This window comes from Cygnus atratus, chromosome 2, assembly GCF_013377495.2.
Source record: "Cygnus atratus isolate AKBS03 ecotype Queensland, Australia chromosome 2, CAtr_DNAZoo_HiC_assembly, whole genome shotgun sequence".
Lineage (NCBI taxonomy): Eukaryota > Metazoa > Chordata > Aves > Anseriformes > Anatidae > Cygnus > Cygnus atratus.
Window position 1 is genome coordinate 158,160,764 of NC_066363.1, and position 22,929 is coordinate 158,183,692.

Here is a 22,929-nt window from a genome sequence, read left to right on the forward strand (position 1 = left end):
ACCACAGATTAAAGGCTATGTAAAACCACAGATTAAAGGCTATGTAGTACATGTTTAGAACATGAATAGTATATGATAACAGTGTATTTGCTCCTACTTTAGTGTGTTAAAGGGAATCGTGGTTGTTGTATGAGCTGGTTTGTTGACAGAGGGAAGGAAAAAAAGACATGAAGCCAAGCCAAATGATTCCACCTACAATAGTAATTAGCTGCAATATGAAGAAACCATTCATTTTTTCTCTCTTTTTTTTTTTTTTTTTTGGAAAATATATTTGGACACTGATCATAGAATCATATAATTGTAGAATATCCCGAGTTGGAAGGGACCCATAAGGATCATCAAGTCCAACTCCTGGCACTGCACAGGTCTACCCAAAATTTTAGACCATGTGACTAAGTGCAGAGTCCAATCTCTTCTTAAATTCAGACAGGCTTGGTGCAGTGACTACTTCACTGGGGAGCCTGTTCCAGTGTGCAACCACCCTCTCGGTGAAGAAGCTCTTCCTGATGTCCAGCCTAAACTTCCCCTGCCTCAGCTTAACGCCGTTCCTGCAGGTCCTATCACTGGTGATTAAAGAGAATAGATCGGCGCCTGCCCCTCCACTCCCCCTTGTGAGGAAGTTGTAGACTATGATGAGGTCTCCCCTCAGCCTCCTCTTCTCCAGGCTGAAGAGATCCAGACTGGTAAGAAAAGCAGAGACCAAACCACTGGTTTTTAGCTCATTTGAGCCCCTTGCACCATTAGTAAATCAAAAGTTTAGAAGTCCTGTAATTTTAGCGTTCATAGTCCCCATCCTACTTGTGGATCTGATCCAAAACACTTCAAGTTTGTGCCCTTTAGTCAAAACATTGCAAAGTTTCATGATAAAATCCCACCTATTATGATGTTTGAAAACAAATAATTACATACAAGTCTCAGCTTCTATTGAATAAAACGAGAACAAAAATAAATTTCATTTGCAGGGAAAAAAGCTTGAATATGTCTCCTGAATTGATCTAAAAGGTAAAAACCAGAAGATGAAGAAGAACCTTTAACTATATGGATTTTTTGATCACTTGGTTTTAAAGCTGTTGAACGAAAGTCACAAATGCCACAGGTCATTCCAGTCTTGCTCCCCACCTCCCTCAAAAAGCTTTTCATAGAAGGAACTTGTCAACATCTGTAGGTTGTCTGTAAGCTCTGTGGGATATGTCAGTGTATACACAGATAAATCCTAGACATGATTATATTTGGGATAAAAAACCCTCTTTTAGTCTTAAAGAGTCTTTAGTTAGAGAAAGATGAAGAAAGATAATAGTTTGACTGAACATCCTTTGTTTTAAAGACTTACCGCTTATTTCTGTAAGATCTCCTTAAAGATGGCCAGATTTGCCTTGCTTGAAACAATAGCTCCGTTTCAGTCATTTCTTCTAGGCAAATAAAAAATCAGCTTAATCATCAACTAAAGTTTTGCAGAACAAAAGTAAGCAGAGTGGCTGTTTATGGCACTTTTCACTGTAAAATCTGCCTTGAGAAACCTTTTAACAAAAGCGAGCCCAAGTCCCTACAAATTATTTTAAGTAAAGTCCATTCATGTTGTCCCCAGCTGTACCGAATTACACTCTTGAAATAAAAATAATGGACTTTGCCTGCCAAACTCTGGTATTACCCCGTAAATCTGCTTCTGCATTTTTTACTCATGTAAAGAAATTGCGTGCAAGGAGGCAGACCTATGAAAGGTCCATTAACAGCTCGGTAGGCAATGGATGTTCACCAGACATGCATGTCTATGTGAAGATGCAATGAGGTTATTTGGCAGTTAAAGCCTCAAAATTTTAGGTCTTTCTGATGGGTGCCTAAGCAATTGTGGATAGGAGCCATAAAATTTCTGGAAACACCCTACCAAACTCAGCAGCTGCTGGGTCTTCACTGCAGTGTTTATGGGGCAGGTTGAATGCAACAAAAACCAAGTCTGAATCCAGCATGGATCACCAGGAGCATGTCTAAACTAGAAAAAGAGGTAATCTTGATTCAAATGTAGGGGAAGGTTTGGATATGAGCTTGCGAAGAGATGGACAATCTGAGAAAGGCAGGGCTGAGAAAAGTCTCCTTGCTGAGATCTGCCCAATGAAGTCAAAAATCTGTTAGAGCAAGAGAAGCCTGCAGGGCTGTGACCTGGCTCTGTATGCTGACCATAATCTTCTGCAGGGCTTGAAGCTCAATAATGGGCTCATGGGACGTCTTGAGGCATAAGATCCTGCACAGTTTGAAAGCCAAGCTCCACCACGCTTGGTTCAGGACTCAAGGAGGGCAGAGTTGCAGGAAGAGGAGAGCTGCTCCACGGGGAAAGGTGAAATGGGAGCTAGGGGAGATAGCAAGGCAAGCAGAGACCTCTTAATAGGGGGGGCAGGCCCACAGGACCCAGTGAAGGCAAACATCACCACCAGTGACAGTCACCAGCTTCGTCTGAGAGCCCAGATCACTGGACAGGACCGTAGTCATGAGGCAGGCCCAAGGTCAATCAATCCTGGACCAGTTGCAGCCTTTATAAAGAAGAAACCTCACACTCACTGGGGACATTAATTTGCATGGATCATCAGTGGTAGCCATTATTACTGTGGCTACTGTAGCTGAAGCAGAAGACTTTCCCTAACTGTTCGTAGCTGGCCATCAGACTCAGGGTAGCATGCAAGCAAACTAACTTATTAAACAATTTTTGCATAGGATCTAAGCACTTGAAATACTTTCCCTGATGAAGACGTGAAGAAAATGAAACATTGGCTGTGACAGAAGCAACTTATGTGCCACAATAGTTTCTACAATAATTCATACGGGTCATTAGATTGAAAGAACAAATTAAATAGAGTTGTTCTGCAAGATTCACCCATTGTTAAATAATACATCTTGGTAGAATAAAAGCATTACATATTTCTGGTAATGTACTAGCTCCATTTTCAATCAGAAGAATCATTAAAGGCTTGGTTGAAAAGGGTGTATTTTTCTCTGTGGCCGCTGGTGCTTTAAACCATGGAAATGTTAAAATGTTTCTGGCAGATGTTCATTCCTATACAGTCAAAAGAGGAGTGATCCATTGTCTACTTAATTATTTTCAGTGCAAGAGTAAAAATTCATTAGGAAAGCCTTAAAATGCAAGAAGGGTATTAAAGTCAATTGACTTCAATATGTCGTCATCAGCAGATGACAAAGCTAATACTGACTTTGATAGTATAAGTAACGTTGTTGGTCTGTAGTTTCTGAAAATATGAAGTAGGCAAAGTTTGTAGTGATGGGCAACGTATTTTCTTAGAGAATCTGATATAACTGAGAAAAAAGTACTAAATAATAATAATAATAATAATAATAATAATAATAATAATAATAATAATAAAAAGCTTTTAGGCACACAAGGTCTTCTCCAAATACAGAGTCGAATCAGCAGCCTTCTAAGCCAAATGGAAGTGGAGAATCATTACTGAAAGTTAATCTCAGTTATTTTAACCAATTGAAGGGTTTGAAAGAAAAGCTAGGAAGTATCTGTGGAGCCAGAGTGTTGTGGGAAGGAAGAGAGATGATAAAGTGGTTAATAAGAGAAATTTTAGTTAATAGAGAAATTTAGTTAATAGAGAAAGATTGATAATTAAGCAGCTCTAGATCAAGTCAGCAATGGCTTCTTATAGTCAACTCTTGAGGCTTCTATGACTTCTCTAGTGACTGGTTCTGGGGTAGTGCTAATTTACTAGTGATTGTTTCTACTTTTTTTTTTTTTTTTTCCTCCTAATGCCCAACCTGAACCTCCCAAGTTGCAGTTTTTGGACATTTGGACATTTGGCTCCATTGGCCATATAACTGTAATTCCTACAGTTATAGATAACTCAAAGGTCAGCCTTTAACCATCTCTTCATCAGACTGAAAAACAAAAACAAAAACAAACAAAAAAACATTTTGTTTTATTGTGGGACATGGTCCAGTCTGCAAGTTCATTGCCTTTCTCTTGAGTCAAGCCTCTTCCATGTCTCAGCATGTCAATAATTCTTCTGATTTTAGTGCCATCCTTAAATTTGCAGAGGGTGCACGTTTTCATCACCCACGTCACTGAGAAAGATGGAGTGACTTATACTTTCCTGTGTTCATCTTATTGTTTTTGTTTATCTATCTATCTATTTATTTATAAGATGTGCATAACATTGGCCTGTTTTCCAGTCATTGGGGTTTTTCCCTGATAACTGTTATTTTTCGAAGGTGATAAGCCGAGGCCTCACAATTCCATCAGCCAGGCCTTGAATGATGCACAATAGTTCTTAATGACCTTTCTTAATCCTCCAAAAGGAGCTTAAAATTTATGGGAGATATTTCATTTTACAGTTCTGGAAACTGGGAAAATGGGTAGACACATCCATAAGAAGTGGTTTTCTTTATGCCCTACATTACAAAATATTTTAATGTGTTTTCCTGCTGTAAAACTCTTCTTTCGCATGTTAGGGGACAATTGTTCAATTGTAATTTCTAATTTCTTTAGAAAAGACAAAACTCAGGAGGACAGAAAGTTGCTTACAATGGCTGTTAATGTCTCTTTTGAAATGTGTTGAAAATCTCGCTGCTTTTTATGATTTAATGTTAAGCTTAGAATGACCTGGTCTTCTTGCACTGCGGTTTAGGCTTAACACGGTAATTGAAAGACAAATTATAATAAATAATTATGAAAAATTGGTCATAAATTTATCTTTTACCTGAAAAGAATGGGATAGCAAAACAGAAAAAAAAAATGAAAACAAGTTTTATTCAGCAGCACAAACTGTTTCTGAAATACCTGACATTTGGTTTCACGGAACACAGTGCTCTTAGTCTGATTTCTCTATGTTCTTAGAAAAAACTTAACTTTTTCTGGATGTCATAAGCATTGTGAAATAATAGAGATCAGCAAGAGGATAAGGTGAAGCGAACGGTTTAGTAGAGTGTGCGTACGTGCTCCAAGTCGTGCATTCAGAAATGATCAGATTTTTTCTTCAAATCCCATTTTTTCCATTTTTTTTTAATCTCATGGAATTTGTTTTAACATTTTTATTTCCAAGGCATCCATGAAAATAATCTTTCCTTTGGGTAAACAGGCAAGTTCTAGAAGCTGATAAATGCTGATTCTATTAAATTTCAATTTCATATATCTATTAAAAGCAGAGTTGTGAATTAATGTTTTATGAAATATTTTAAACAGAGATGTTCTGTAACTTGGAAAATAAAGGTTGTAATAATTCAGAACCATATATTTGAGGGCAATATAAGATTCACTTTAGAGAAAAGGACATGATAGATTAACAGAAACTGTATTTCCCTAAAATACCTGTTACAATAAAGTATTGTCCTTTTTCTGTATGCTTGGCCTGAAACATTGATTAGTGTGTGTAATTACAGAAAAGCTTTTCTGAAATCATTAATCAAAACAGGCTGCATAAAAGCTGTGACCAATATATGCTAACAAGGAAGGGAGGATGGTACCTGATGAACAACCCTGTAAAATAACCCCGGTGGAGGAAAAGGTAGCAAGGGAGATACATTTATGGGCCAGGGTACGTCCCAGTGCCCTGCAAGAACAGAAAGGGGTCTTCTATGTTGGGATGTGAAGCTTTAGGGGCTTTAGGGCTTTCCTTGCAGATGATAGGCATGGATGAGCCCTCGTCCGCTGAGCTGAGCATGTGGGCATAATATTATCCCCTGGAGTCTGCATATTAGACTTGCCCAGCCCATGGTGAGGAGCTGTTGTGCTGCCAGGATGGGCACATAACAAGAAACAATTTTTAACCAAGAAAGCTGACTAAATATTAAATAAAAATATTTTTGTTATAGATCAATTTAAGAGCCTGCTGAGTCTTGGAAGCATTAATAAACTGTGCAACCATACTTCCCGTTTATTTTGTGTAAAGCTCAAATCTTGAGCAAACAGACTCCCTGATCTCTCTCCTTCCAGCAGCTCTTATACTGTGTGGTCTGAATGGTGTTCAGCCATGTAAGAAGTGCTGAGGTCCTTGGAGCACCTCCTTTTTTTATGTGACTGATGTGAGGTATCCTAAATGGACGTAGCAGTAAAAAGGTGAGACCTCAGAAATTATATTCTAAACTTTCGTAAATAACTAAACTTAACTAAATAAAAATATTTACTAATATTTTCCAGATATTTTTCAGAGGCCAGGTATGTAAGGGATCCCATATACAAGCAGTGACATACTCAGAAAATGGAAGGGTGTTCTTTGTCTTCAGTAATTTCCCATCTAGATGCGGGGGGGCAGGTTGTAGAGAGCTAGACCAAACAAGCGAGGAGATCAAGGTAGCAGTGACTTGGCCATAACTGAAGTAGTTAAGTGGTGCTTACAGGACTGAAGTCAAGAAACAGTAATAAAAATTACCATTTTCAAGCCATCTGCAGTAGGTATCAGTCTCTCCTCCTTTCATTCTTCAAGACTTGTTATTGTCCCCTAGACTCGATGTCATTTTCTGTTTCCTCCTTCCCTACCTTTATCTTCCCAAATGCTGGCACACTGTTTCTCTCAGTATTTTCTATTTTGTTTGTTTTTATAGCAATGAAATAAATGCATCTGAAATCCCATTTTTTCTACAGTTGTCATAACTGCCTTCATTAGTGCTACTTCCCCTTGTTAGGAGTAGCTGATTTATTTTATTATATTTGCCAGAAATGTACCTGGAAGAAAAATAAACTGTGAGAAATAGGCCTTATCATGCCACGCACACATGACTTTCAAACTGATTTTACTGGAAGCTACATTATGGGGGCAAAGCCGATGCACTGGCATCCTTCTGAAGCTCCGAGACACGGTGAATCTTGACAATCCTCCAGCAGAAACTCTTGAAGTTTGTCTGGTGTGTCCATTGAAATTCAAGGAAATGCCTTCCCTTTCTTTTCTGCCGAGTTCACAGAAATGTTAGGCAAGTCTTTTGCTTTGAAATGATCTTAACTTCACAGAGGTGAGAGTCACCTTGGGTATGAAGACTCAGGCATTCAGCATTACCATATAGCTACAGGACATTTGTGTTCCAGGAGAAGAGCTGAGCAGACTAACGATATGAACAATGTCCATTCCTGCTCATCAGAAACAGGAAATCCCGCTGGAAAACATCTCTCTTTAGCTTAAAAATAAACATTAAAAAAAAAAAAAAGAAAAAGAAATAAAGAAAAAAAAAAAAGAAAGAAAGAAAACCAGGGCTGGTTGAAGATATGAAGAGCTTAGAAAAATCCATGCAAGGGCTGTTCCAAAATGAGACATGAGCATGGAAAGCTTTCCATCAAAGGATGCACCTTGTCTGGATGCAAGAGGAGTATCTCTAGAAGAAGAGCATGGCTCAGACATCCCAACTCACCTCTGTTTGGTCTGTGGAGCACGCTAGTGACTGCGGCTGGGTCTTTTGTCACCCACAGATTTCCAACTCTGTGCATGTTGACCTCCTGGTGTTGCTGATTTGTGTGAAGGTTTAGCAGTTGGGTAGACCACCGGTAAATCACTGTGCAAGGACTTCAACTATTACCTGAGAAAGGAACTTCTGAAGAGGATGAGAAGGATGTGTAGGAGGGATGGGAGATGGGAAGAGAAGAGCTTTGTGCAGGGTGATGTCTGGATCCCGGTAGCTATTACAAGGAAAAAGACACCAAGGAAAGATGAGGAGCCTGGCTAGGGTGGTTGTGATTATAGGTGAATGGAAAGAAAATCTGCCCCTAAACACAAAGCTTTTGCTAGGTCTTTCCCAAACCACAATCCAGTGTCGAAGACCAGTCCCCATCCTCTCTCCCCAATCCTGTCTCAGTGTCCTTCACAGCAATTTACTGCTATAAATCTCCTCTCCTAGAAGACAATTTTTGTTATTCTGAGGGCAAAGGGAATATGCTTATCAATGGCATGTGATCTGGGCTTTTGTTTTGAACATTACATTGCCTTTAGTTCTCACAGGGTCTACCAAGTGAGAAAACGGCATGGAAGCCTTGTCCAGGGTCCTAGACAAAACATTTCCTGCCTAGGAATTGATCTAAAGGCATATTTAATATTGAACAGGTAGTGAGGAATGCTTTTATTCTGGTTTTGGAAATGATCTTCAAGGAGAAATTTAAAACCAAAGCTTAAAAACACCTCAAAAGGAGGAAGGGCTTTGGATTTTAAGTTGCAATTTGATCCTTTTTAAGGATAATTTTCTATAATTCAGTTCTGGGTTCTACATCATTTTTCACCATTTTCCTGTTATTGAAATCAACAATAATTAACGCTCCTTTTACCATGACTTTCATCCATGATTTTTATCACTGTCTTTATAAACTCTATTTCAATGCTACCATTCTAAGCCAGGATATACCAAAATTAGTCAGCCTATAGACTACTTGCTCTATTTCGCTCCTAAGTGACCATCATACAGTCTTCATGTGGGCTCTATGTCTCCTACTGGGCCGTATTTATGATCAGCATGAGAGCTTTCCCCACTGAAGGGCTGCATTGTATTGGTGAATTAAACGTCCCCACGGCCAGACACTGAGGACTGAAGACCTCTTCCCCTCATTGAGCTGCAGAGCAGAAGCCTGAGGGTGCCACTATTTTCTGATTTATTTTACTTGAAATTAATCAGGAAGTTTGACCCAGATTCATAAAGCTTTTCAGTGTGACCAAAAGTTCACTGGGTAATGTCTTGGGGCAGGCATGAGGAATTAGCTAAAAGACAATCAGTGAGCAAAAATAAATTAATTAATTAATAAAATTAAAATTAAATAATTAGGTAGCCCCACTTACAGCATCTGCTGTGTCCTGCACACCGGCACCTGTCTCAGATTGAACCTCCAGAGATATTAATGCTGTACTAATAATAACCAGCTCTGTATCCCTGTCGCTCTGTGTATTCCACATATGCGTAAGATATTCATTGCTAATTTGTCTGCAGGAAGGTCTGAAATCCTCTCTGAAGATTTAAACGTCTTACAAGTTTTATTTTTACACCAGAGTTGCCGAAGGTGAGCCCAATTTCACCACCCCCACATGCACTTAAAAAAAAAAAAAACACCTTCTAATTTGCTAGGAGAAAGTCCTCCAATCCCCACCCACAGGAGAGTGGTATTTTAAATTTTCCCAGAAGAGTTGATTATGGCAAGACCCTTAAATTACCACCTACATCCACACACCCACGTGTGTGTGCACTTGGGTTTTCTGTAACATGGCGCCCCGGGAAATTGGCTTTTCGAGTGATCTGGATGCAGGCTTTTATATGTTTGTTGACAGCACAGAGGTGAGCGAATGGAGCCTGTTTGCAAGCTCTGCACCTCCGCAGTAGTTCCAGGGGGTGTTTCACCCCTAGAAAACTACGTTTCTTAACAGGCTGGAGCTCATCTTTAAACTTCCACACCAGTACCTGCTTCTTTCTTTGGATTCAGCCTGGAAATTAGGTTGTGCTCCTGCTGCTGCCTCGTGCCGCGAAGATGTTTCTCAGTCTGAGAAGATGTTGCTCTTATACTTTATATAAAAAAATATCATGGCCCTCGCTGCCCACAGCAGCTGGAACAAGTATGCACACTGCAGATTTCCAGATAGGATATCCAGCATGGAGTGAGAAGAGTTGACACCCAGAATAATGTCCTGAAGGACCACTGATAGATCATTGCATCTGGGGGAACGTGAGCCAGTGGAGGTCCCTGCAAAACTGCCACCGTCCCTCTTTCTTAGGCAGAAGAAAGGCACACGGGGATGATTGCCCTGACAGATTAATGCTCAGTACTGCTTGCCGTGACAGGTTTAGGAAGAGATGCTAAATCTCCTGATTAGCAGCTCCCTGTCTCAACAACTCAGCAGTACTTCTGTGTATTTTATCCCCTCCTGTCTCTCTGGGACACTCCTGCCGCCTTCTCTGTACTGAGCTCTAATTTGGTCCCCAAATACAGCCCTGCACAGTCTCTGTGCTTTTCCTCTTAGGCAGGGAGGACTGTAGGTTGTGCTTTTTCTTTGGCCTCAGGTCACCTGTTGGGCTCCTTGTTGGAACTATATGACTTTCTGTTCCTAATGAGTTCCTCTGACAAACAGTACAGCTTCTTCTCCAGACCTCCTCTATGACTCTAATAGCTGGGATCCTGGCAAGAAAGTCCCACTTTCTAAAAGCAAAAGAGGTCATTAATGTCCCAGCTGAGATTCTCAGTATCCAAGAAGCCAGGGCGTTCAGCATCCTCTTAGCTGCAGTGCATTGTATGATGGCATTTAGAAACTCACGCCTGGATAGAGGGGCATGGTGTGCTCAAAAATGTGGATGTGAATTGAACAAGAGCGACCCGGGTTGCATCAGGACTCATTGCTTATCCATATGAGCACATATGTAAGAGAAGGGTTTTGTTTTGTTTTGTTTTTTCATTCTCTTTCAAGACAGAAACCAATGTTTTGCAATGTTTGCTCATTGCAAAATTATTGAAATAAATATGAGAAAGCATTGGTGTAATGGGCACAGTGCTAGGTGTGAGTGATGCTCTTACAGTGGGATTCTCAGCAGCTAAACAAAGGGTGTTAGAAATGTCTGCTCCTCTCCTGGGTATTTTCCCAATGATGGGAATGCAAAAGCGACCATAATTACAGAAAACACCCCTGCAGAGAGTTCAGCTCCTCTTCTGCCCAGGAGTGGGACTAATTGGTTTCCTTCCTATGGAGCTCATCAATGAAGAGTCAGGAACGAGCAGCTCTAGGATAGGCTTGTAAGCTCAGAAGAAACACACAGAGACGTTTCCCAAGACGGCAGTCTTTGAGTGCTAAACCAAAAGTATCCATCCAGTCACAAATTCCTCGTAGGAGAGGGGAAATTTAGAGGAAAAAGACAAATTATGGAGCTGGCTAGGACTCAGCAGTTCTGAGTCAGCAGACTGTGGCTGCTGGAGAAGCGTGACCTTCCTTCTGCTCCCCTTTTCTCCACTTAGCTCCAACTTTTCAGAGGTGACACGATGTTTTCTAACAGCCAGTTTCTCACCTCTGCAAGCTATGAGTGACACTAATGAACTGAAGGAATGCTTGTGTGTGTTTTTGCTGTTGTTGGTGGCAGTTTAGTGGGTTTTGTTTGCTTTTCTCTTTTGATTTGAAGAAGGAGCAGCATATCTCCAGCATGTGCATGATCAAGAGGCATGGAAATCTTTGCTGTGCTTATTCCTGCAGTGTTCCCGAGTCATATGAAATAGCCTCTGGTCTAGAAGACAGCAGATGATGGGATTTCCTCCACCTCTTTCATAACGCGGAAGCTGGTAATAGAAATTCTCTCTCAGCGAAATTAGCACAAGTGATTGGATTTTAGCTAGGATTGACGTGCACTGCAGAAACGTGAGTCTTCTCTCATCTCAGGATTTTAGCTTGCATTAATTTGCAGAAAAAAAAAAAAAGGTTCAGGGAAATACCCTGGTGTACACTTACCTTTTCTACCCTTTCAACTGAACGAAAGTCTGCGCCCACACGATAAACTAGGAAGCTCCAGTTGGGACATGAGATCTTTTGGAGAGAGGACCCAGGACGTTTGGTGACTCAGAACATCACGTACGAGCCCCGAGCTAATGCCAAGTAACAGCCAGGAGGGAAATGAAAAGCCAATAACTGCATGCACACGGATCCACTCTAAATTAGCACTGACCCCTCAGGAAAGAGGTCCTGGAGTGATTGCAGAAAGTGTTTTCCTATCCTATCTCGGTGTTCAGTACGAGCAAAAAAAATTGAGTAAAATCCTAGGACTTGGTAGGAAAGAGATAGAAAACAGAATTTCACTTTAAAACTGGGTATATAAATCCCTAGTGCCTCTGAATCTGGGACACTGTGTGTACATCCATTCATGCAGTGTGAAAAAAAAGGATGTTGTAGACTTAGAAAAGGTAAAAAGAAGGTTAATCAGAGACGTGGAGTAGTTTTAACATGAGGAGTGGCTAAGCAGGACTTTTCATTGCAGCAGAGAGCCATTCTGCATGCCAGCAGACACCTGCAAAGTGATGACAAGTATGGCAGGGGTGGGTAGGAAATGGTTGCTCATCATTTCTCACACCTTCAGCAGCCAGGACACTAATGAAAAGATGAGGTCGCAGGTTTAAACAACCATGAGAAAGTTCCTTTACATAAATCATGGAACTTATCACAGAACTTAGTTAAAACTTTTTTTTTTTTTTTTTTCTCCAGAAAAATCAACAGAGAAGAGGCTTAGGGGTAGCAATAAAATATTTATTCCAGATTAATCTAGCAAAACCAAACACTGGAATGTACAGGGGCAAAACAGATGAGCATCACTGTACTTTCTCTGTTTCTTAATCTTTCCCCTAAAGCCTCATTATCTGTTGATCTGAGACTGGGCAAGGCAGACTTTGGTCCTGAACATGATGGCAGATCTTTCAGAAAGAAATTAAATGTGCCTACTTTCAGCCTATGGTCTGGTTTCCTTCCAGCGTGGCCTTAGTTATAGTGCCTTAAGGAAGTTTAACCACAGTGATTTCCTAAATGATTTAGGTAGCATGGATTCAGGGCTGGGAACAACTGATCAGACACCAGTCCTCAGGAAAAAGAAAAAAAAAAAAAAGGAAGAAAAAAAAACATCTGGAGGCAGTAATGAATCACAACCTGTCCCCAGATCAACACATCATGCTGTCATCAAAAAGATAAATGCCATAAAGCTCTATTACGCTGCGTTACCTGCAGGCGATGCTCTGTTCACCCCTGGGAAAGCCTCGGTCAGAGGAGGGTATGTAAAGTGGGGCACTCCATTTCCAGAAAGATTTGGCCTATTTTGTGAATATCTAGAGGGAACCAGAAGAGGAGCCCACAGGGAAAAACTACCTGTGGGGAAATACTGAAATCATCATCTCCTTCACGGAACCGAGCAAAATGTGTTCAAATGCTTAAAGGACTCTTTATCGGAGGAAAATAAATCTGTTCCTCATGGTCATAGTGGACAGGAAAAAAAACATAAAGGGTTTAAACTGGTGCAGCGAAGATGGCTGTTAGATATTATGAGAGATATTATGAGGTCAGGACTGTGAAACGCTGGGATGAACATCCTGTGACATCTCTATTATGGAAGGCTTCGGAAAACAGTTTAAACAAAGATCCATCAACAGCAACCTAGAAGTACTGTGTCTTGCTTTGGGACGGGAAAACAGACTCTTGAGGTCTCTCCCAGACCTGTGAATTTGTGTTGTGGTCCTAAACTTCTCCCTTCGGCCCCATAATCAGGGTGAACACATTTTGGGGGCATTAAATTAATTATATGACCTTATACTAGAGTGTGGATTGAGAGTGGCAATGTCATTTCAGCTAGGTCTGTGAAACACACAGCAATTTTAGCTTTCTATTGCTATGGAGAAATCCTCGTTTCTCTTCTCTGTCTTTTTTTTCTGGATAGAAATTTTGATTTGAGGGGTGACTTGAATTATTTCACCCTTATTTCTTTACCTGTAGCCTGCAGGCGTATGGTGAGTGGCTTCTCCATCTCAGCTTTCCAGCAGGAGGTGGCTGAGCTGACCTTGGGTGTCCGGAGACGTCACCGTCACCCACGAGGAGCTGCTGTGCGTGGTGAAAGAGGAGCAGGCTGTGCCGCAGGGGTGGTGGCGGAGGTTGCTCGGGGCAACCCAGCGTGGGAAGCAGCACGAAAGGATGTGCGGCCACGGGGATGCAGCGGCCGAAGAGCCAGGCTGGGCTCTTCCGAGCTCTCCAGCCCAGGAGAGGGGGGATTCAGCTCGGTGCTGCGCACTTGTTGCACCAACAAAGCCGAAAAGCAAATGATGCTCTCACTTCTCTTTACACCGGTACAGATATTTCTGGATTCCCCTCACTGTTGGACAAGCCGGGGGTGAAAATATCCGTGGGTACAGCTCAGGCGAGCTGCTCTTTGTCACACACTTATGACTTCAAACCTCATGCAGGTGCCCCACTGGGGGGGTATCTCAGGCAGCTTCCAGCTCACGTTGCCGTCCTTCAGCTTGCTGCTGCTGGAGGAACGAGGCGTGAGCAAGACCTTCACGTCTCTGTCTCCCCAGAGCTAACTTCTCCCAGGTGCCTGCCCTGGCTGCATGAGACACAAACGCCGACCCTGTTCGTGCCTCTAATCAGAGAGAAAGGGCATCGGGGCGTGCTGGCATCAGCCAGGGGGTCTGTGTACTTTGGGGAACTGATATCGCAGGGCCAGTGCCTTATTCACTAAAACTACGGGGAAAAAAAATGGAAACGCGATGTCTTGCTGTTTATTTATCAGATTATCTCTCGGCCCGACACTGCAGTCAGCAAACATTTACTACAGCTTATCACTTGCTCAGTTTCCACAGTCCCTGGCAGTTTTCTCTTTCTCAGGCAGAAACCTCTAGTAGGAGAAAGAAAGATTTATTTATTTATTTATTTATTTATTCCTGCTGCTTAGATTTTCTTTTTTGTGGGGTTGGTTGGGATGTTCCCTGCGAATTGTTCTCCAGACGAGCAGACATTGCTTTCCCCACTTCCTTCAGGTTGTGCTGTAAGCCAGGGCTGCTGTATATAAAAGTATATTTTGTAGTATATAAAGTATATTTCATACAAAATATATTTTGTAAGTCAACAAATGATATATGGCAAAAGGGATGCCCGCGGAACATCAGACTGGAATGAAGTCCAGGATTCATATGGGCTTTATTTCTCTGGAGCTCACCAAAATCCTTCATGATCTGCTTGGCTTTGTTCTCCATTTAAGAATCACCGTCAACATCTTCAGCTCTTCCTCTCTGTCCCTACCCGTCCCTTGCCTCCAGACACTGGAAAAATGGCCAAGGACCACCCAGATGCCGTGCCTTGCAATGCACATCATTTTAAATAAATAAATAAATAAATGAATGAATCATTAATAAATCTGATGTGAAATGCTACATCTGATCCATCCCAAGGCTTCTCCGCACGGCCACAGCAGGCACAGTAACTCGTGTTTGGAGGCACATTTCCACTGCACACGAATGGGGAAGGAGATCATTTAGACACAGCATCCTGCTCATGTTGGCTCTGGATCCCTAGCAGCCTGTCGTGGGTTCACATCCAAGCCCTACCCCATACTGTATTTTAATTAAACTGAACAAACAAACCAATCATCGAGCCACCCAGCAGTGCTAACTTTGGGCTGCGGCTGGACAACATAGCATCACAAGGAGGGGAACTGGATATTCACACAGCTTCTTCTGAATATGCACAGCCAAGAACTAGCACATACTTTCTTGCAATAAAAAAAAAGTTGTTAGGAAAAAAAAATGCCTTCAGGAACGTTCCCCTCTTGCCCGTATTTATTCAAGCTGTCTTTCTCTCTCTGCAAATTTGGCAAATGGAGCCTGGCATCCCAGCTCAGGGGACACCTGTGAAATAAATAGGCTCAGTCTCTAACTGCTGCATTCATGGCAGAGATTCCTGGTTCCCTTAGGCAGCTAATTTTTGTTGATTATCATACAGTACAGAGGGATTGTTTGTGCTTCTCCATCCCGTGCAGGCACTGCCGCTGGTAGCAGGCACATCCTGGTGCCTGCGTGGAATAAGGAATGATTTTTATTCCATCCTTTGCTGTGTGACGGGGTAGGGAGAAGCAGCGAGGTGGGGTTCCTGCAGAGATGAACTGAGCCATCGTTGATTTGTTTGGTTTTCCTGTAACAATGCCTCTCAGAAGAAACCAAAAAGCTGAACCAAGGTTTAGCAGGGAGAAGAAGTCATTGAGCCTGAAGCAGACACAAATGAGCTTTCCAAGAGGCAACAAATCAGCCGGGAAGCCCCTGGAGAATGATTGCACCGCAGAGGGCATCGAGGAACTAGGTTTTAGCATTGTGGTTTCCAGGTTATACAGAGGAGTTGAACTGACCCAGGACATGCCAACACACTGGAGCAGATCCTCACGGCCTCTTGCACCACGCAAGCCAACCCGCAGAAGTCATGGAGCCTTCAGCAAGATGCTCTCCATCTCCTGGTGTCTCCTTCCCCTTAGCTGGGTCTCAAAACTCACGTACAGGGCTGAGCAAGGAAGTTTTCAGAGGCAGACCCATCCCTCATAACCTGCAAAAATAGGCAGAGAGGGCTCATTTTATTCCCTCAATCAGATAGTCTGGCAGTCTGGTGTAGCCAGCTCCAAAAATCTATAGATTGGTCTATGGAGAGGTGTCAGGGAGTTAAAGAAAAATTAAGAGTGTGTTTGTTTATTTGTGGTGTTTTCTGATTGTAAAGGCTTAGGGGCATAAGAACATAGATATGGTTCTTTGAACTTCTTTCTTAAGGACTTCTCTTCACTGTGGTTTCTTGACTGGGCTTGGGCTGAAGCCTGGAAGCATGGACTTCGGAAGACTAAGACATTGACAACAGCCTGGGGCTTCAAGTTTCAGCATCCACGAGCTCTCCTTCAGGTCTGAAACTGAAGCAACAAGCTTCAAAACTGAAGAACCAGTGGAGGACATCATGTGTCTTGTGTGAGTTTAGGAATTAGATGGCACTGTTCAATTTGGCTTCATTTTTCTCACTGTCTTGTCGTCTCTGTTTCAAATTCACTATCATCTTCTGCACCCAAATAATGGCATCAGATATGGGATATCCATACCCATGTTGTAGGCAAGACATGAGCTGTGGGTGAAGACAATATCCCTTATTAAATGAGGAAGGCTGTTGAAAATAGTATACAAGTATGTGCATGTATACACCTTTTTCAGACTAGAAAGGGGTGTATTTGCTGGAAAATACCATGAAATTAGGGATGGCATCTCTGCCAAGGATGTAAATGAGATGAGAAGCCCGAATATTTCCGTGTATTTTGGAATCCTGTATGAGGTTGTAGTCTTGGGGGATCCTCTGTACTGGCTGGGAAGATTCACAGTTTATTTCTGAGCACTGAATAAACTACATCTATCTATAGATCTGGCTCAAAACTGGAACTCCTTGGGAAATCCACGGAAAAATCCCCTCTGTTTTCTTTTTAGAGATAATTATTCTGAAATGGAATGAAACGCAAGCCTCTCATGGAATGGGAACTCTCACGCTCAGTTTAGATGAAATGAAGAGATTTCCTTTAAATCTTTTTGGAGCATGTCTGAAGCTCACTGAGGATCCTGAAAGACAGTCTGCCAGATTTGGAAAAGGCAGGAGCCTAAGCAGACCTGGGAACCTTGAACAAAAGCCAAATATAGCAGAATACAGAAAAGTTTGGGCATTTTATTTTTTATTTTTTCCCATAGGAAAATAATCGATATTTCAGAAACTCAATTTTCTTTGAGAAAATAATACCAGCAAAAGTATCCTAGTTAAAGATCTCTCTCTACTTTTTCTTTTCTTTCTTTTTTTTTTTTTTTTTAACAATGCACATTAAAGGAAAATGATATTATTATCCCATGCATGAAAGGCTGAGTAAACCCACTCTTTTTCATTATATGGTAACATACAGTTTTCCAAAAGGACGTATTAAAAATTCACAACCCTGACATCCATGACTGTATTGAACACATGGAGAACGGGGAAAAAACTCACTTTTTATGTCCGTGGATGTGTTGAATGGGAGACACTCACATGCCTCCACCAAACCTCCCTCAGAGAGATGCACATCTACACCTTTGGGAACAGGTTGAACTCACAAGTGTTGTTACAAGCTAGGAAAAAAAAATAATAAATGTTTGATTGTGATCTGCCTAAAGAGAACCATTTCTTTATCGCATCCAAAAAAAGAAGTACTGGGTGGTTTGCTCACAACACACAACCCTGGATGGTCCAATTCGCCTTTTGTTTCAAGCCCGTTGATCCCCCCAGCTTTCCAGGTCCAGCCTCGCTCTTGTTGGTCTGCTGTGAACCCGTTCCAGTTTATCATCCTCCTTTACAGTGGTGGACAGCAAGAGCAGACGGAGTAATTCAGAGCTGATTGCATTAATAACCTCCTCTCTCTCCACTTGAGGTTTCCCTGGTTAGACGACCCAGACTGAATTTTCCATATTCAGCATGACTCTGCGTACCTGGCTGAATGCATTTCCCAAGGCACAATCCCCTTCTGAGTAATTTCCAGTCTTTGTTAAAACCTGACTTTGCACTGACACGAGTTAAAACACATTGCGCTGGGCCGAACCCAGCGTGCCTGGTTATTCACCAGCCTCTGCAAAGAACTGTAGCAATTCTATATTTTCTTTGTGTTCATAACCGATCAAGAATGATAAGTGCACTAGCTGTAAGATAGGGTCTTTAAATGCCATCACACCCCAGGTGTCTTGTTTGTTTTGCTGGAGGTCTATCAGTGGATCAGTTAAGGTGTATCTGCCTAGGAGCTAAATTCCCTGTTGTACAAATGTTTGCTCTGCAGCCTCACCAGAAAACTCAGGTACTAGAAATTCTTTGCCTCTCAGAGTTTTGCAGAGCTATCCAATTACCTTTCACGGTGATTTTGACCCTTTAATCCATCATTTTAATGGGAAAACGCTGTTTTTGTTTTTTTTTTTTTCTTTCACATTGATTTTAATATGCATATCAACAAGTTTAATATACTTTTGATTCAACACCTAAAAAAATGCATTCTAACCTACTTATTTTATTGGTGTCATTTATCTTAATTCTAACAGGGACAATATCACTTACAGGGGTTTTGAAGTACACTAATTTTATTTACTCTACACCTGGCAAATCTGAAATATAAAAATACTTTTTCCATTCTATTAGGAGAATGACACATATGGATAACTATAACTTATTAAGTCGTCTCTGCATTTTAATATGTGCCATTCATGCCATATAGTATATGCAGAATAATTTAAATATCAGTAATTACCTAGCAAACGTCTCTCTATTGAAATGCAGTGTAGTTTGACTGCCTCTCCTGAATGAAGAATAATGATTTTTTGGGGGGAAAAGTATCTACTTAGGAACAGAAACATGAAACAATTACTAGCCATGTCCGTTATTCAATAGGGTTGTGTCTCTCTTTGCTCCATCTCCTATGAATCAAGTTTCAGTGGATGAAAATTGACTTAATTTCTTTGCTGGAGCGAAACCGAGATCAGAAATCAGTCTGTGCTGCTTATGAACATCAATAACAGAAGGCAAAGAAAGAGGCGAGACATGAAACATTGCTTAGGAGTATTGACTAAGAGCTGGTTCGTGTCCAGATTTGGGGTCTGCTCCTAACTGCGCTCAGACACGTCACCGATGAGGAAGCTTTTGGAAGCTTTTGGAAGCCAGTAAGAGAATCTTTATTTAATGTGGCAATCTCAGTGGCTTTTTCTGGACCTGTTCAAGTGAGAAAAGTTACTCAAGAGTTTGTTGGCTCAGGCTTTGGTCTTGCTTCAGGACTGATTGTTTGGGGGCACTATTGAGAAGTAAAGGCCTTCTGCAAGACCTGCAGATGTTTTTGGAGTCTGTTCATGAGACCTTTCTTCCACATCACCGCAGACTTGAATGAGGCACTCCACATATGCACTTTATATCTTCTTGATAGTTTTTGGAGCTTTCCTGGATCCTGAAGGATGCTCCATGCATATGAGCTGTTGGTAGCACAGGTGTCTTAACACTGCAGTGTGCATCACTGTTCCGAGCAGCTGCTTGCCTCCACATGGGTGACTCAAAAAGATGCAAAATAACCAACCTGAGACTCTTCCCTTACTACATTTTTGGACTACCGCCTAATTTTAGCTGCTGCTTCCCCACCAAAGGATGTATATTTTATATGCATTGGCTGCTCTGTGTCATTTAAACCTGCCCCACAAGTAAAGGAGGTGTGGGGAAATTCTTCCAAATGGTTGGGAGAGGGATCAGGTGTCATAGAAACAGGTGAGTGAGGAAGGTGTTCTGTCCTGAGCATGGAAAAGCAGATGATGAGGGGAGAAGTCATGATGGAAAAATAAATTGGTTCTGAGAATATGTGGCAACATTGAGGAGTGGGATCTTACATCTGAACCATTCTTGCTACTGAACTAGTTCGTGATCATGACTGGAAAACAAAATGAAAAGTCTTTCCTCCTCCCATTCTGTTTTCTTCCCATATCTCAGATGTGGCAAAACAAGTCCCTCTGCCAGGTACCCTTCTCCCTGTGACATACCTCATTAACAGATAATTGCAGTCCTTTCCTGGCCTGTGCTCCTCCAGCCAGCATGTGTAAAAAAGAGCTGGCAATTGGGAATGCCCAGATTTGGATGGTTTTGCCATGGGGAAGATTGTATAGCAGTTCAGCCTCCCCCCCAGTGCTCCTCTTGAAAACCTGCAGCCTGTTTTAATCATAGGATTTATTGCAAGGTAGATGAACTTCCCAGAAGCAAGGAACAAGTGCCCAACGTGCTTCTGGAGGGCTGTGGTTACCTTTTTAAAGAGCCTGATTGCAGAAATAAGATGCAAATTCTTATTGTAAGGTCTGTCCTCTTCCTCATCCCTGTCCGCACTGGAGGACGAAGCCGGAGTGAGCTGTCCTTGCTCCACACCTACGTTGGCCTTCAAAGGCAGCCAGAGGTTATAAAGATAGCTTGGTGCCACGGAGGCACACCATGATCCCAGTTCAGAGTGTTTAGACCTCACTGAGAAAACTCCAGAATTTCCAATTTCAGGTCTTGCTTAGGCTTTTCTATCACCCAGAACTGAGAGCAGCCTCATAGGGGTGAACTTTAACAGACTTGAAATCCCTCGTTATATGCGCATAGGGAGAGATGATCTGGCCTTGGACAACTTTCTGTGAAAAGCTGAGAGAGCTGGGGATGTTCAGCCTGAGGAATTGAAGTCTCCAGGGTGACCTTATCGCAGCTTTTCTATACTTAAAGGGGGCTTATAAAAAAGATGGAGAGCAACTTTTTGCTCAGATAATGACAGGACAAGGGGGAATGGCTTTAAACTAAAAAAGGGGAGATTTATATGAGAGGTTGGGAGGAAATTCTTCACTGTGAGGGTGCTGAGGCACTGGCACAGGTTGCCCAGAGAAGCTGTGGATGCCCCATCCCTGGAGGTGCTCAAGGCCAGGCTGGATGGGGCCTTGGGCGACCTGATCTGGTGGGTGGCATCCCTGCCCATGGCAGGGGGTTGGAGTTAGATGATCCTTAAGGTCCCTTCCAAATGAGCTGTTCTATAATTCTATGAACAGGGACGAACCAGAACTTCCTTCAGCCACTATTGCCTGTGATCATCCCAAGTAGCAGCTCTCGTCAGAAGTGTTTCCATGGTTTCAGTGTCTTGAACAGACTGTGTGTGGTTCTGTCCCATGCATTACTCATGGCAGACACTGATGTTGGGGTGATTCAGGTGGGCTTTGAGAACTGGGAGTGATTACATAAAATTATTTTTTTTTTCCTGATCCAAAATTCATTTTGAAGTGGATATCCACTGGGAGCAGACAAAAACATGAAGAAATCAAAAGTGACATGCTCAAGAGCAGGACAAAAAACGATGGGAAAGCTGTACTTGGGGGGGCTTGCTCTTACAGTGACTCCCTGGGACTCTGCAAGGTAAGTGCTTGCCCCACTGCTGTGGCAAGAGCAGGTCACAGGCTAAGGTGAAATACTTGCTGCTTTCAACTGGAGGTTTTCCATACCCAGGTGGAAAACTCTGGCTAAAACAAAAGCCCAAGCTAGGACAATGTATCCAGGAAGAGCTCTTTATTCTTTGCTTTATGTTGTGGTATCTGTCTTTTAGACAAGAGCATGCTGTGTAGGTGTGAAGCAAAAAAAAAAAAAAAAAGGATGTGCGAAGTGAAAAGGATGCCAGTCATTAGGTGTGCATTTAAAAAATGAATCAAAAGACAGAAACCCTCAACACACCACCCTGCCTCAGAGATATAGCATGCCCTCAGAAAAATGAGCAAATGAAGGACTGTGTGGATGGAAACAGAGAACACAAATTATTTTCTAAGATCTGTTGGGAATTGGAAGAAGATACTTCCTAATAAGATGCTCAGAAATTTCCCCTGAATATACATGAGTTCTCCTAAATATGTAATTTCAAAGGTTGCCTTCTGCCCTGTTTGATATTTTCTTTATTTTTTCTTTTCAACAGTAAGAATATTATCAATTAAAGAATTTTATAAGACCATGTCTGTGGGTCCCAGGCCACAAATTTTTCCCTTCTTGAGACATCAGCCAGAAGGAGGAGATCTCTGAAAAGCTTTGGAGAAAAATTATAATAATTTGAATGACTTTCCCACCATTGCCCCCCAAAAAATCATGAAAAAAAATGTGTCTGAAGTTCTACCCCACCCCTTTAATGATGCAGCAAAAAGCCGTCATCTTTCTGATCAGTTCTTTTTTTAGCTGTCATTAGAGCATCAAAGTTGCTTGCAGTTGGCCCACATTTCACCAGACGTGGATATTCTGACTTAGAAAGGCCCCTGAGACATCTTTTACAAGGGTAGTGAAATATCAGCCTGAGTTCAGGCAGTTTCCATGGGCAATGAGGGAGCAAATTGAGGTGTACTTTGGGTTTCTGCCTTAGTTAGGTCCAGCTTAGCCTAGACATAAACCAAAGAACAGTAATAGAAGTTCAAAGACAAAGTCCATCTTTCAGAATATTCTGGGTTTAAAAAATCAGCCACTCAAAGCAAAACCAGTCAATAATCACATTTTTTGTCTGACTTAATCCATTGTTGTGATGACTGGTTAGCTGACACCTCTTGCTGTAGGCTCAGGCGAACGTATCACAGAGTCCCAGGATCCCAGAATCCCAGAATCCCAGAATCCCAGAACAACAAATCCCAGACTGGCTGGGGTGGGAAGGGACCTCTGGGTCCATCTGGTCCAGCCCCTGCTCAAGCAGGGCCACCTCCAGCAGGGTGCCCAGGACCACGTCCTGGTGGCTTTTGAAGGTCTCCAAGGAGAAGACTCCACAACCTCTTTGGCTGTGAAGTATATCTGCATAAGAGATGTCTAATTTCATCTTGTACCTTCTCCTTCACAATTATTGGCATTCAAATGGACATGGCTTTTTGTTATTGTGGTTGGGATTGGAAGACAGCAGGTTGAGAGACAGCTGAGGGTTGCGTACCAAGTGCAA